The following is a 15,605-nucleotide window of genomic DNA, read 5'->3' on the forward strand; positions in this document are numbered from 1 at the left end:
CTGGTTCCTTGAAAGCAGTGATAAGAAGCAGGGAAGTGAGCATGGAAGTGAAAAAGTTACTACATGACAGTATTGTGATACCAACTCTAACGTATGGAAGTGAAGCTTGGACGTTGTAGGAAGGACACAAGTCAAGAGTGAGAGCAGTGGAAATGAGTTATTTAAGAGGAGCCTGCAGAGTCACATGGAGAGACAGGCTGACAAATGAGGATATAAAGGAACATTGTGGTGTGGATGTGGATGTGATAGGAAGCATTAGGAGGAATACACTGAGGTGATTTGGCCATGTGGAGAGGATGGAGGGTGAAAGACTGACGAAGAGAGTGTATGTGAGTGAGGTGGAGGGGGAAGAGGGAGGGGGAGGCCGAGGATGAGATGGAGGGATGGGGTGGAGAGGTATATGAGAGAGGGGGGTGTGAGTTGGGAGCGGGGCAGTGAAATGGCAGGGGACGGAGCGACGTGGAGGGAATTTGTTTGTGGCCACCTCGAACGGGATTGAGACGTCTGGCAATAGACAGATAGATAGATAGACATAGTCAGATAGCCACTGGGGTCAACGCGGTGCTCTCTGAGGACGGTGTGGGAGTGGCTGCTTGGACTGTGGTGGTGGTCTGGGTGTGGGTGGTGCAGACGTGGTGGGTGCTACCTGAGTGGGCTCTGGGCTAGCTTCCAAAATGCTCCCACGCACCACTCGTAGGCGCCATCGGTTGCTAAGCAACAGACGGCGACTGCCATCTGGTCTGATAGTGTACTGGTGGTGGGACAATGTCCCCACAACAACCCCACACCTGTCCCAGACATTGGTCATTTGTTTCTGTACCCTACCCTGGTACCAGGGGCAAGAGGCCTGAGAGCCCTAGCTGGCCCCTGGTGCTCCGCCATCTCACCACTGGACCAGGCCATGGTCACCTCTCTCTGGTGAAGGGCCTGCCGCCAGTGCCTGTCCACCTTGTAGTTTTGTCGAACTATAGGGACGTTATTTCGCAGCTGGCGGCCGCTGGCGAGTTGTGCCGGGGACTTATCAACGCCTCGCAAGGGTTTATTCAAGTACTGAAGGAGGGCGACTGACAACTTGTCTGCATCGAGGGTGCCAGCAGGGCCGACGCTCATGTGCAACAGCCTCTTGGCCAACTCAACTACTGCCTCAGCCCAGCTGTTTGACTGGGGGTAGTGGGCTGATGAGATGCGCATCTTGACCCCCCAGTGCCTGAAGAAGTCGCATATCTCCTCGCTGACTAGGTTTGTCTCACCATCTGTAGAAATTTCCTCTGGTGCCCCCAGCGGACGAAGAAGCGGCGGAGATGTGACATGAGCTTGCTGGAGGAGGCGCTGCTGGGGATGTGGCAAACTTCCAGCCACCCTGTAAGCTTGTCGGCGTAGACTAGGTAGAGCTGACCCTCTAGCTGACACAGGTCAGCCACAGTGCACTGGAATGGGTACTTTGGTGCAGGGGTGATGACAAGGGGCTCAGCGGCCTGGAAAGGGGCGTGGACGTTGCAGGCTGAGCATTAGTCTCTCAGTTGCTGGAGGTCCTGCTCCATACCAGGCCAGTAGACTGTCTGGCAAGCCCTGCGTAGCATCGAGCCGAGCCCTTGGTGGCCTGAGTGGAGGTGGGCAATTACCTGCTGATGGAGAGGCTCGGGGATCACCAGCTGGACGGATCCTTGATCGAACGTGTATGTCACCAGGCCTTGTGACACTGACAGCCCGTCCCTGACCCCGTAGAACTGGCAAAGGCAGGCAACCTCTTGCGACCTCTGTGGGTGCCAGTCCCCCGCCAGGACCTTAGCCACTAACAGCTGGTACACTGGATCGTCAGCGATGGCTTGTGTGACCGACACTTCATCCAGAGTGATGCTGTCATCATCGGCGAGGGTGGCCACGGTAGCTGCTGCAGTAGCCACCTCCAGCTCTGTGCCAGAGCCTCGTCTGCGCCGTCGGGTTTGGTGCGAAGGGCGGGGTAGCGAGACAGAAAATCCGCTGCACAGTTGTGCTTCCTAGGGAGGTACCTGACCGTAAACCTGGACTGTAATGTCTTCTGTTTTAGGGTGAATAGCTTCGGTTTGACGATATCCTTTAGCACCCTATCCCCTAGGAGCTTCACCAGGGGGCAGTGGTCGGTGACAAGCACCAAGTTAGGACATCCCAGCAGGAAGAGTCGCGCCTTTCACAGGCACCACACCACTGCCAGGGCCTCACTCTCCACTGGGGCGTAGCCTGACTCTGCCGCTGACAGGTGGCGGCTGCTGCAGAGCACGAGGCACCACCCGCTCTTGCAGCAGAAGGGGGCCTCCGCCGACACACACCCACAGTATTGCTGAAGAATCACAAAGCCAATGCCTTCCTTGCTTTAGTCCGTTATGGCGACCGTGGGCCTGGCCTTATCGTAGAATGCTAACTCGTCCTTGGCCAGCTGACAGATCGTCTCCTTAGCTTGCTGGAACTTCCTTTGTAGGAGCTTGTCCCAGAAGATCCTTTTGCCCTGGGGTCTCTTCAACAGATCACAAAAGGGTTCCATGATGGGTGCTGTGGCCAAGAATGGTGCCAGCTAGTTAACAAACCCAAACCAGGAATGGATGTCAGTCAGGGATGGCTGTGCTGGCATACCGAAGTCTCGAACCGCTGACAGTCGCTCGTCTGTGGGCTTGTAGGTGTCCCACCCTACGTGGAACCCCACAAACTCGGCCTCCCAACGGCAGAACTTAAACTTCTCTGGTTTCAGTGTGACACCCTTCCTGGCACACACCTCCAGGAACTCATAAGTGTGCCAGAATGCACTCTCCACACTGTCGTTGTATAGCTGGGTGTCTTCCACACACTTTAACTTCCATTGAATTTCCACCAGAGCATCGTTGAACCTTTTAATGTATACGTTGGGAACCGTGCAGTGGCCCGTGGGGGTCCTCCGGTACCTATAACGCCCCCGGGGTGTGGTGAAGGTGGTGAGCTTGCAGCTGGCTTCTTCCAATTCCACCTGATGGAAACCCCAATGGGCGTCAGCGACCATCTTGAAGGACTGGCACGGGATTCCCAACACCATGTCGAAGGGCGTGGGCGTGTGGTGCGTCTTCCAGAGGCAAGCAGTATCCAGCTTTTGATAATCCACAGTGCACTGCAGCTGGCCGAACTTCTTGGATACCATGACCATCCTCACGCACCACATGGTAGCTTTCCCGGCAGGGACTGGCTCTATAACTCCCATACGCATTACCTCCGCCTCCCAGTGGCGAGGTACAGGAGCAGGGGTGTGGCAGGCGAAGGGAATGGCATCAGGAAGTAGGTGGATGAGGTGCGGCTCACCCGCCATGACAGGACGTGGACACTGTTCTGTGTTGAACGTAGATGACGAGAAATAGCGGAGAAGCCATTCCTCCAGGCACTGGACGTTCTCCTCTAATGGTGGCAGGGGCATGGTGTTAGGTCTCCTTGGCAGTGCCCCCACTGGGTCAGGCTGGTATGCGGGTGGCACCTGGGAGGCACCTGCCACTATCTGAGCTTGCAAGGGGAAGCCCTGGGGCACCAGCCCAAGGTCAATGCACGTGGACAACGATATGAACAAATGTCTTGCCAAATCGACGAAACACACTTCCTGGGTGGAATATAGGCCCCCGTGGGAGATTGTGCACACAGCAGAAACCAACGAGCATAGGGGCATATTGGCAACATCCCTCAGGCCGGCCTGACGCTGCAGTTGCGCAGGCCGTAAAGAGGGAGAGCCAAGGAGCCCCCTACCAGCAACACACACCTGGACCCCAGTATCGGCCATGGCCATCACTGTACACGCCGTCCCCCCACTATCGGATGAGACTGAGACACTAAGCATGGGGTGGGGTTGTGAGGCTGTACCAGCCACGAGCACTGCCCATGAGGTCTGTATTACGGCCGCTGCAGGCTCAGAACCAGCAGCCACAGCTTTTCTTTCACTTCTACACACTTTCTTAAAATGTCCCTGTTTTCCACAATTATGACACATAATAGACTTGGCAGGGCAATGAGAACTTCCTTGGGGGTGAGAGCCACCACAGTTACCACAAGTTTTTCCCACAGGGATGGGGGAGTGGTGGGAAGCAACTGCCACGGCCTCCTGGGATATGTCTGGCAGCGGTGCGTTGGGCTTGGCCGCCACAACTTCCCGCCCAAAACTTCCGCCAGACTCAGCGTCCCTTGTGGCGGACTCAAATGCAACACAAAACTTATGCAACTCCTCCACACTGCTAAATGAATCATATAACTGGAACATCTCTTGCTTCATGACGGGATTATATAACCCACTCATTAATTTGCGCAATAGCATATACTCTGACAGGTCACACTGGCACTATGGGCACTGAAACTTGCAGTTGGCGGCACTTTGAGAACACTGTAGGAAAAACTCACTTACAGACTCCCCAGCTGCTTGGCATTTACTGAAAAACTTATACCAGTTCACTGCTTCATTGGTTCCCTGTAGCACAAAATTTTCAATAGTATCCAGGCCTGTGGCTGTCGAGAGGGCTTGCCACTGAGACATGTTGAACTTGGCGTCCAGGGCACGTTGTAGGTCCGGTGTGCAGCATAGGCGAATGTTCAGCATGGCCTCCGAGGCAGCCTACCGGTTCAACTGGATCCAGCACTCAACAGAGCGTCTCCAAGAGCGAAATGCAGCAGATGACATTTCAGCCTCGCACTTCTCCAGCATAGCAGCAGCAGGGACTCTCGAGGACGGCCTCCGACAGGCGAGGTCCCCCTGAAAGGAGGCAGTGGCGCTCTGCTGTGCCGCCAACATCTGCTGCACCTGTTGGGCCTGCTGCACATGGGCATGTCGACAGGGAGTGGCCCTGGGCATTGCGCCAAGTGTGCGGGCAGCCCTGGATGTAGCAGCAATACCGAAGGGAGGCCGGGAAGCCATCCTACTCACTGCGCCATGTGGGATGCTAGAGAAAGGCCGTTGACGGTATGCTGTTTATTTCCCCACTGATCCCAGATACACAAGGCGTGGTGGCAGCGGCTGGCACTGCCTAACATATTGTACAAGGTACAGTTTCAATTTACCCTTTTACCATTTTTCCTTACAGATGTACATCCGATACCTAAAAATATAACAGTTCTCAATACTCAGGCATCATATTAATCGCATGTAGACTGTCCCTAATCTGAAATAAATGCAAATGACAGCCTTCCATTTCTATTATATTTTGATCAATAAGCCATCATTTCTCTAGTATTGTATGTAGATATATCAATAAATATCCTATTTTCAGTTAAGTAACAAAAAAATTGTATAACAGAGGGTAATTCAAGTTGACCACACTTTTGCATTTTACATTAAGTTATATGGCAAGCAGTGGCATCTTTTTCCAGTTTGTGGGGGCTCCTATAGGGAGGCTGCTAGAGATCGAGCAGCATGGAGACCTCCCATTAGGTGACCAAGGCTAACACATGCAAGCATGTTGGAGCATCTGAAAACAAAACAGAATGAAACATGGTCAGCAGTGGTGGTGGCATGGGTTGCCCAGTCAGGAGTCATGTGATGATTTTGTCAGATTTAAAAAAAAAAAAATTTACTTATCTTTCACCAGTATAATGCAGATATCATATTTAGTGTAATTAGGAAACACTGTCAAAGAAGTACAGGCAAATTGTATATAGGGGATTGATGATTCAGAGCACTCATCACTACAAGATACGGTATTTTCTGTTTTCGCACATACTGTTGACACATTGTGGTAGGTTGGGGCGCCCATCATCCTCTCACTTGATGTAGTACAGCCTACTTCCTCTGTCATGTCTCTCTTTCTCTCTCTGTGTCTCTCCTCCTCTCTTCCTGTTTCTGCCATCCTTCCTGTCACTCTTCTCTATCCATTTCAGTTAGTTGGCTCTTACAATGCATGGTGGAAACCAAATAAACAAGTAATGGGGTGATGTGGAGCCTGCTATGATGCCCCTGTTAACTGGTGGGGATGCAATTGCAGTGTCCACCGAGGAACCAAACCTCCTTGTTAGTTTCCGTGCCTTGCTGTGTCGAGGCGCTGTCAGCTGCATGGGACCATCAGATCACTGCATCGGATGGTCCTGCATTGGCAGTTGCTTTGCTGCAGTTGATGGGTCTGCTCAATCAGACACTGTGGGTTTGTATAACAACAAAAACAACAGCTTTTGATGCAAATGTTACACTGCAGATTCCCACTTAATCCAACCATGTTCAGGGTTGAACAAGAAATGATTTGTAGCACTTAGCTTTACAGGGCATTGCACACAATCACCTGCACCAACAGCACAACATACATTCCTTGAGTGCTCTGTGGGAAAGCCCGGTCTCGGCTGTGGCCTTCCTTAGGGATTCAGGGCTGTTCAGCCAGATTGCCTAGGAAACAACTGCTACTACTACAGGAGTGCAGAATTATATAGTACACAAAAGTTTCAGGAGTCCAGAGCAAGAATTTTTGAGAAAGAGAGAGATAGATGGCAGGCAGCAATTTCAGGAGTTTGGCAAATGGTTCAGTGGTGGGAAACAGATTTATGTGCATGGCAACCATATTGGATAGATTACAGAGGCTTGAAATGTATTTGTTTATGGAAAACAGACATTTGCCTCCCCAGGTTATGATTAAAACAATTTATGGGAATTGTTAACTGAAAAATGACATTAACAAGGTGTCAGCATTAAAGCAAAGTTGCACTAACCAGTTTATTGTAGAATAAAGGATCCATGTGTATATCAGTCTCTGATCTAAAACATACTCTATGTACTCCAACATATAACTAATCACTTACATATTCAGTACTCTTCTCAGAACATTCTGTAAGCATTCTTGGCTCCAGAATTCACTCTTCACACTCCGTGCTCATGTGTTCAGTGGCTTGTAAGCATTTGGGCATATATTTGTTGGGATGTCAGCAAGAGGGCAGCTTTGCATTCACTTTCATTAGATACTGTTATTTAATTTCACCATACAGTGTCTGTTACTGGTACAGTATCTTATTACACACTACTTCATTCTGGGTGTGGGAGAGGAACCTACTGATAGTGGTGCTGTTACCCTGGGTGGAGGGAAGCAAATGGAACTCCCGCCTGGGACCAAACTTTCTCATCCATCTCTGTGTTCTTCAAGGAAAACCTTGTCCAGCTAAGCAGAATGCCATCTCCTGCATGGGGGCAGCTACTCCTAATTATTTTTTTGATTATTATTTTATTTTATATATAGGTGATTCTCCAGTGGTTACTTCTCACACTTTCTGAAGACATTGAGAACCATTCAGTGCCCCAAACACAGTACCTTATATGCCGGCGTAGAAGTTGACATTTTAAGCATTAAAAAATCTCTCAAAAACTAGGGGTCGACTAATATGCGAAGCATAAAGTTGTCAGCACATGACAGAGACAAAAATAAGACCATGGCATGTATCGAATGAGGGAAGTGACACTACCAGCAGGCTTACAGCCATACGGTAGCCTACTAATTCTATCATGCTAGTCTTGTACCACAATTTTTATGATGATTCCAAGTTTTATATACAGTACTACTTCTTACCTGGTTAATGTTTGTAGTCGAGACAAAGTTTTAATAAAAACAAGTCATGGACACCTGCAATTACCGGTGTTTACAGCTAAAATAGGAGTGTTCTACGCCGTGCTTCCATCCATGAACGTAAACAGACACCAACTGGGTAACAGCTATTCGAGACATTGAATCTGACACGTTATTTCTGTAGGCTTTCCATGGATAGAGATGATATGCGTTTTGAACAGTTTTGATACAGTGATCGGTTGCACACTACATTTGTAACAGTCATGTAATGAAAATTCTAACCAAATAACTGAAAATTTTATATTCGTGAACAAATACCCTTCATTAACCTTAACTTTATACTGGATTTCATTAGTACAGTACAGCATTCCTGATGCTTGTAAACTTTTGCCGTTTTGGTTCTAATTGTGTCATTTGTCTGTTGGTTAATACATACAAAATCTTGACAGTCAGATGGAAGTGGTGCTGCCTGATTTTAGGGGTTGACTTATCCAGCGATTATAGGCCTAAAGCTGAATTACACCTCAGAATTTTAGGGTTCGACTTACATGCCAGATCGACTTATGTGCTGGCATATGCAGTACATCTGCCTGGTGTGCTCCCTACCCATCACAAGCACTAGACAATGTGGAGGTCTGTGTGATGTAATTCTTGCAGAGAATGGATCCACACCTCACACAGTATGCTTACAGATACCAGATAATACCACAACACATGGGTCTGTGACAGGTGTAGCATATGCACAAACACTCCTCCTGTCACTTCAAACACAGTTCCCTCACCCTTTCCAACAATCCCCCCTACTCACACAACCACTGCACCACAACTCAGCTCTTATGCACAAACACTACACCTACAACACAGACCCACACTAAACATACACCACCTCGAACATGTGACATAAGGATATTACAACTCAGTGTCAACCTCCTCTCCAAGACCCCACAAATTGAAGAGTTTCTTCACAAACACAAAATATACATTGCACTCCTACAAGAAACAAAGGACACACACACACACACACACACACACACACACACACACACACACACACACACACACACACACACACACACACACACACACACAAAGAACAGCAACCAAGATGGTCCCCAGTCTGACAGACCTGTCATACAGAGAGAGGCTGGAAAAACTGGATTTGCCTTCGTTAGAGGAAAGGAGAAAGAGGGGTGACATGATTGCGGTGTTCAGGACCATGGTGGGAGTAGATAAAATTGACAATGAGGATCTGTTTGTATGGGATAAGAGAACAACAAGAGGACATGGAATGAAATTGAAAAAGTCAAGCTGCTTGAAGGATATCAAGAAATATAGCTTTCCTTCCAGAAGTATAGACTTATGGAATAGCCTGGACAAAGAGATCGTCCAGTGTAAAAACTTAAACGAGTTTAAAGTTAAATTCGACTTATTGAGAAACAGCGACGGAAACCCACGAGCATAGTACATTCCGTGTATATCACAATTAGGTATATTAGGTAAATACTTAAATATTTGGAACGACTTAGACAAAGAGGTGGTGCATGAGAAAAACATTCATGTGTGTAAAGGTAGACTTGATAAATGTGGATATGGAGACAGGACAACACGAGCATTGCTCAATTCCTGTATACAGTACTACAAATAGGTAAATACACACACACACATACACACACACACATTACTCACTACTCTCACATCCTCACAGACAGAACTGATGGCCATAGAGGAGGCCTCATCATTTGCATTCACACATCCATCCTCTACAAAGACAGGACACAGACAGCAGTTTTGCAGAATAGCATACAATAGAAATGTACTCTGTCAAATCTGGCCACAAAGAAGAAATCAGCATTTTTAGTATTTACACTCCCCTGGATACCCCCCGCACTGTACCAGCACAATACTACCCTTATTTCCTCTCCCTCTAACTTGAAACATATCTCAAAATGCTGGAAACTTTATTAAAACACTTAAATGCAGCATTAGGAGAAACACATTGAGGTGGTTTGGCCATGTTGAGAGGATGGAGAACGAGAGACTATGAGGAAAGTGTATGCAAGTGAGGTGGAGGAGGGGAGAGGGAGAGGGAGGCCAAGGGTGGGATGGAGTGGAGAGGTATATGAGAGGGGGGTATGAGATAGGAGCAAGACAGTTAAGTGGCAGTGGACAGGGTGTCATGGAGACGCTTTGTTTGTTCCCACCCTTTACGGGATTGAGGCATCCGGCAATAGATAGATAGATAGAACACTGCCTGAAATGAACACAGTGAAAAGTACTGCTGAGGACTCAGCATTGCATTGCCATTCAGCAACATGTACACCCACTAAAAAAAACTATCGGCACTCTTTTAGCATGATAAAATTTGACATACTGGACAAGAGATCTGAAAAGAAACTCCCTAGTTAATGTGTCTGGTTGGTATCCCAGGTCTGCTGAACCTTAGGTCCATAATCATAGTGGCATTGGAGGCTTCATAGCCCCACTTACTGGGCAGTCTGTTGTGCATATTATTTATCACTGTCATTTACATTACTAAGAGAGATTCAGCATCAACTTAGTTTTCATAAAAACTATAATCAGGGATGTTGAAATGTAATGTAGATCAGATTCAGAATCAACATTAAAACTCCTGCTGCTCATGCAAAACTCAAATTGTTCAAGCTGAAGCAGTTTTGTAGGCAACACATTCCTCACAGTATATGCAAATCAAGAACTGTCTGAGGTAAGAGCCTATCCCAAATTGAACAAATATGCCTATCTGTCACCCCTTTTGTGACATTGTTATAATCTTCATCAAACTGGTGATATACCATTTTCAGTTTCATAATCCTTGCACTACTACATTCACGTGTCATTGATGTGGTTAATATTATAGCAATACTATGATACATTCTGCTTGTATTTTATGTGCGTTATTCATGGGATGTTGTATGCACTGGACAGTTAAGCCACTAAAGCTTGCCATCAACCCATTCTTAAAATGCTAATGGTGGTTGTCACTGTATCACAGCATGTAAGAAAATCCTAATTTGGTACCCATGGATATGATGAGTGCCAAGCAGACAAATATCACTTTGATATGTATATTATCTAGTGGATAATGCTTTGCTGTTTTGAGACCTTCTTTAGAGCATTAAGTCCATTGCTGTGAATTATTTGTTATACACGACATGAAGCTGTGGGAGTTATACTATATCTGGGAGAGAGAGAGGGAGAGAGAGAATGGGGGGGGGGATCAGGAGAGGTGGAGAGATCGAGGGGGAGAGGATCAGGTGTACCAACCCATACCTTGTATTGATGGCTTCTGTGCCAGTGGTATTTGTGAAGGGTATTGAAGCAGTGGGTGCTGATAATTATTTTAGTGGGTCTGCACTCTCACTGACACCTGAAAATACACCTACGTCCCACACCGAGCATATCGCTTCTCTTCCTCCCCAGAAATCACATCCTGTTTGCCCACACTTTCACTTACCAACACCTGGTGGATGAAACCCAAACTCCCTTCATAGTACCTATGTATCATTTTTACCTTAGGTATACACTCGAAACCAAAGGAGACATCAGTTTCACAGTCTACAAGATAGATACTAGACAGAATTTACTGGAAAAACATAATACAGGGACACTTTACATGCAAGCACTGTATTCTCCAAGGGAACATAAGGCACTACAAATCGACCATTACACTGGATATTGGTCGCCTCATAAAGCAAGGCAAATCACTCAAACAAAACTACACAGAGCACAGAAAACACTGACATTTCATAACTTCACCACCATTCGACAAGACTGAGCTGATGGCGACGGTGGTGGACTCATCACCCTGGTACACAAATCCATCAAGTTTGCAGATACCAGTGTACACACAAAGTCACTTCTCCCCCCACATGACACCACAACAGAAATACAATAAAAATACACACTGGTAACAAATCACACAAACAATCGCTAACACATACGTTCCCTCCCCAGTCGTCCCCCACAGTACCACACAATTACTCTCCACAGATACACCACATCACTACCATACCCAACATCATCCTGGGTGGTGATTTCAATGCCAAGTCATCGGCCTGGCACGTCAAAACCCTGACACAGACAGAGGGCCGGTTCTACAATTCCAGACAGATCATCTTTTCATACTGAACAATCTAGACCAACATACCCATATCCCACACCAAGCCCTCTTCCTCTCATCATCCCCAGACATCACCTTCTGCTTCCCAAACCTAGCCCCCACTACATCCTGGAGAATGGTCAAAACCCTAGGTTCTGATCACCTCCCAATCATCATCACTACCAAAACCAGAATCACCCCAGCTGGCCACAAACACACATACACTAATTATAAGAGAGCCAGCTGGGAGGCCTTTGTAACTGAAACAGAACAACATTTCGAAACACTAAACAGTACACCCATCACAAACATGAACACTGCTGTGCACACTTTCAATACGATTATACAAAACTCAGACAAACGACACATCCCTAGAGGCAACAGAAAGAGACACAACCCCAGCTTCACACCAGAAATTCAAGGCCTCATCAGACAATGGGACACACTGCGACACTCCCCAACGCCCCATATACAAGACACCGTACGAGAAATACAAGAACTCAACACTCAAATAAACAATAATATATCAGAACTGCAAACACTAAACTGGAAAAATTACCTCCAAACACTTGACCACAAAACAAACATCAGCAAACTCTACAAAACACTAAACAGCATCACACTTTCCAACAGCAATACCACACAATCACACACTGCCATCACAACAACAGACACCATACCCTCAAACAAACAACAAGCAAACACTCTCATCAATCACTTTTCACAAGTCAGCCATCTAAACCCCCATCCCGAAGACCGACGTATCATCCGACGTAAGAGACAGTTCCCCACAGACCCAGACTACGCACCTTTCACTTACAACCAGACAAAGCACATCATTAACAACCTTAAGCACTCATCTGCCTGTGGACCAGACAACATAAGCAACATTCACCTTAAACACCTTGGACCTCAAGGCATACAGGCACTCACCAATATATCAAACTATAGCTACTCACACAACATAATACCCAACATCAGGAAGCATGGCATTACCATCACTATCCCTAAACCCAGCAAAGACCTCATGTTACCCTTCTCACACTGCCCCATCACACTCCTCTGCACCCCATCTAAAGTCACTGAACGACTGGTACTAAAACTATTCACATCTCACATTCCCCAAGCCCAATCACAACATGGCTTTAGACCACTACACTCCATAAACACCCTTCTTACAGACCTTACACAGAGAGTTTTCAGTGGCATGAATTCAGCTAAGCCACCACACAGAACACTCCTAATCATGCTAGACATCAGCAGAGCTTTTGATGGCATCCTTCGCCACAGCCTCACAAACAAAATACTCAACACAAATAATCACAACAACACAAAAAGATGGCTGGCAAACTACTTAGCAAGCAGATGTGCACATGTAACATTTGCCGGTCAGTCTTCTAACATCAGAAACCTCACAAACGGCGTCCCCCAAGGATCTGTTTTGTCCCCTACACTCTTTAACCTATACATGCACGACATACCCACACCCCACACACCTCAGATACACATAGCTTCCTGTGCAGATGATATAACACTTACATGTACGCACCATTACGCAAACACAGATGCACACATCACACTACATGAATGGTTCACCACAAACAGGCTCAAAATAGCCCCAACCAAATCTACAGTGACCCTTCTCACAAACTGGACAGCAGAACACAGTCACATCCCACACCTCACCATAAACAACACTCCCCTACCACACACACACACACACACACACACACACACACACACACACACACACACACACACACACACACACACACACACACACACACACACACACACACACACACACACACACACAAGACATCATCACAAGGCACCAGCTGTCAGGAGTGAAATTGTCAACAATAATAGCGCAAAGCACAAAGCTGAAAAGGTTTTGTAACAATACTCATCCACTTCACAAACCCCTCTCAGCTCTACAAAACCCTTCATAGTATCACTTAGCCACAAATAGGCATCTCCAAGACCCATGCCACCATGATTTCCAGTACCCAACACATCCCATCCTACAAAGAACAAGCAGACCTACTCATGAACCACTATGCAAACTCAAGTTGCCTTTCACCAACATGCATTGAGTCTGATAATTAAACTTCTCTTCATGGATATTCCTTTTCACTGGGTGACAACATAGCCCCTTTCATTTCAGAACAGACATGTAACATGTATCAAGAATGCAAGAACTTCATGAGCATAGGGCCAGATGGCATCAGCAAACTATACCTGAAATATTTAGGACCACTTGGTCTCCAGGCCTTCACAAGCATCAGCAACTGTTCTTCACTCTGCTAAAAATAATTTCATATGTACTAAATGCTCTCAACTCTCCAACTCGAATTCTTCCCGTTCCTTTTGGCACCTTGCCAAAAACCCTTCCAACAACTTTACCTTATCATCCTTCCCTCTTTTCTTCTCTGATGGCTCTGTATCTATTTCTTCTACTGATAAAGCTGATCTCTTCACTCTGACTTTCTCCTCCAATTCGATCTTAGATGATTCTGGTGCTGTTTCTCCATCACTTCCCACCTCTGACTTCCTTATTGTACTGTCACCTCTGCGATCCAGACTTTTACATGGTCAAAAAGGGCAGAAATCAAGTCACTATTGATGATCAATGTGTGTTGGAACGGTCAGGAACTCAGATTGATGGAGACTCTCTCCCATTAGCGGCCTCTTCGGTTGCGTTTATTACATTTCAAGTGGCCAAGTTAAGAGTGGTAGCATGCCAAAATGACTGGGCCAGTCTCCAACTAGGCCAACCCAAGGCCAACCTTTGCAGTTTCCCAGAATGCTTCTAAGTTGTACATTAATAAACTACTAGGTCAGCTCTATACCACCAGTTCTCAAGGGTTTTACAAACAGTAAAGTTCGAGTGGGAGGGAATGTGTATTAACAAGACCAAAAAGTAGAAATCTCCCCCAGCTACTTGCTTTACAGATTAAACATGAATCAGTTGGCACATTGTTCGAAAAATATATCTCCACAGTATATGGTCCTAATATCAAATGCACAAAACTTAGCTCCTCTGTCCTGGTCCAATGTGTTTCTTCATAATCATCCCTCTGAGCACAAATTTCTCTGGTCCAGTCCTCTGCCACTCCCGACCTTAACTTCCACAACTGGGACCTTGATTCACTGGGACTTCGACCTCCACACTGGGACTTGGATTTTGACTCACAGGAACTTCGACCTCCACACTTGGACCCGCTAGAAGTTAATATGAATAATGAATAACTATTCTTCCCAATGCAAGTAATCCCTTCACATGATCAGGAAGGTCTCATAATAAAGAAACATGAGTTACAACACTCAGCATCTCAGGTAATAACAGAATAACACATGGCACTACAGACACATAGGTCCGCTCAAAATAATACTTATTGTAGGGATAACATGGAAGAAAAAGTGCTGTAACAAATACAGTAAGCATGAATAACTGTAACTCTAACCATGAAAATCATCACTGTATCAATATCCTTATGCCTCACAAATTAACTATGTGAACATTTACTCACAACATAGCCCTAATAAGTACTGAATTGCAAAGTCATTTCAACATAATAATAAATAATTCACAGTCTCAAGGCACTTGATACTTGGCTTACGAAAATCACACAGTTATCTGAGGCTCAGACAGAACTAGCTAGCGTTCTCGTACTCCAGTTACTAAATAATAATACTATACAGTACAGTACGCAAAAATATGGGAAATACCTCACTATCCAGCTAAAAAATGTAGGGGAGGTGACCGGGAACACAGGACTCGCTTGTCCAAAGGCTAATGGCGTCACCGTTACATTTCCTGAGGAAGGACAACACGATTCTACCCGAGTCTGTTTCTCTATTTCGTCACTATTATCACTCGTGAGATATCACTATTTTGCGCTTCAACATATCAGACATCATTAATATCAAATTACTTACAGAATTCCTTGGAGGGTGGGGGGGGGAGTGAGGATGAC

General features: G+C 46.3%; 1 protein-coding gene and 1 pseudogene across 1 annotated transcript in view; one reads left to right on the forward strand and one right to left on the reverse strand.

Moving 5' to 3' along the window:
• The window catches only part of LOC145415050 (glutamate [NMDA] receptor subunit 1-like), a 529,989-nt gene that overhangs the window by 52,200 nt on the left and 462,184 nt on the right, over window positions 1–15,605 (forward strand). The gene's annotated exons all lie outside the window — the stretch shown is intronic.
• LOC145414876 (uncharacterized) lies at window positions 1,236–4,888 on the reverse strand (annotated as a pseudogene).

This window comes from Coenobita brevimanus, chromosome 101 (genome assembly GCF_032717465.1).
Source record: "Coenobita brevimanus isolate Jiangsu-jjx chromosome 101, ASM3271746v2, whole genome shotgun sequence".
NCBI classification, from domain to species: Eukaryota; Metazoa; Arthropoda; class Malacostraca; order Decapoda; family Coenobitidae; genus Coenobita; species Coenobita brevimanus.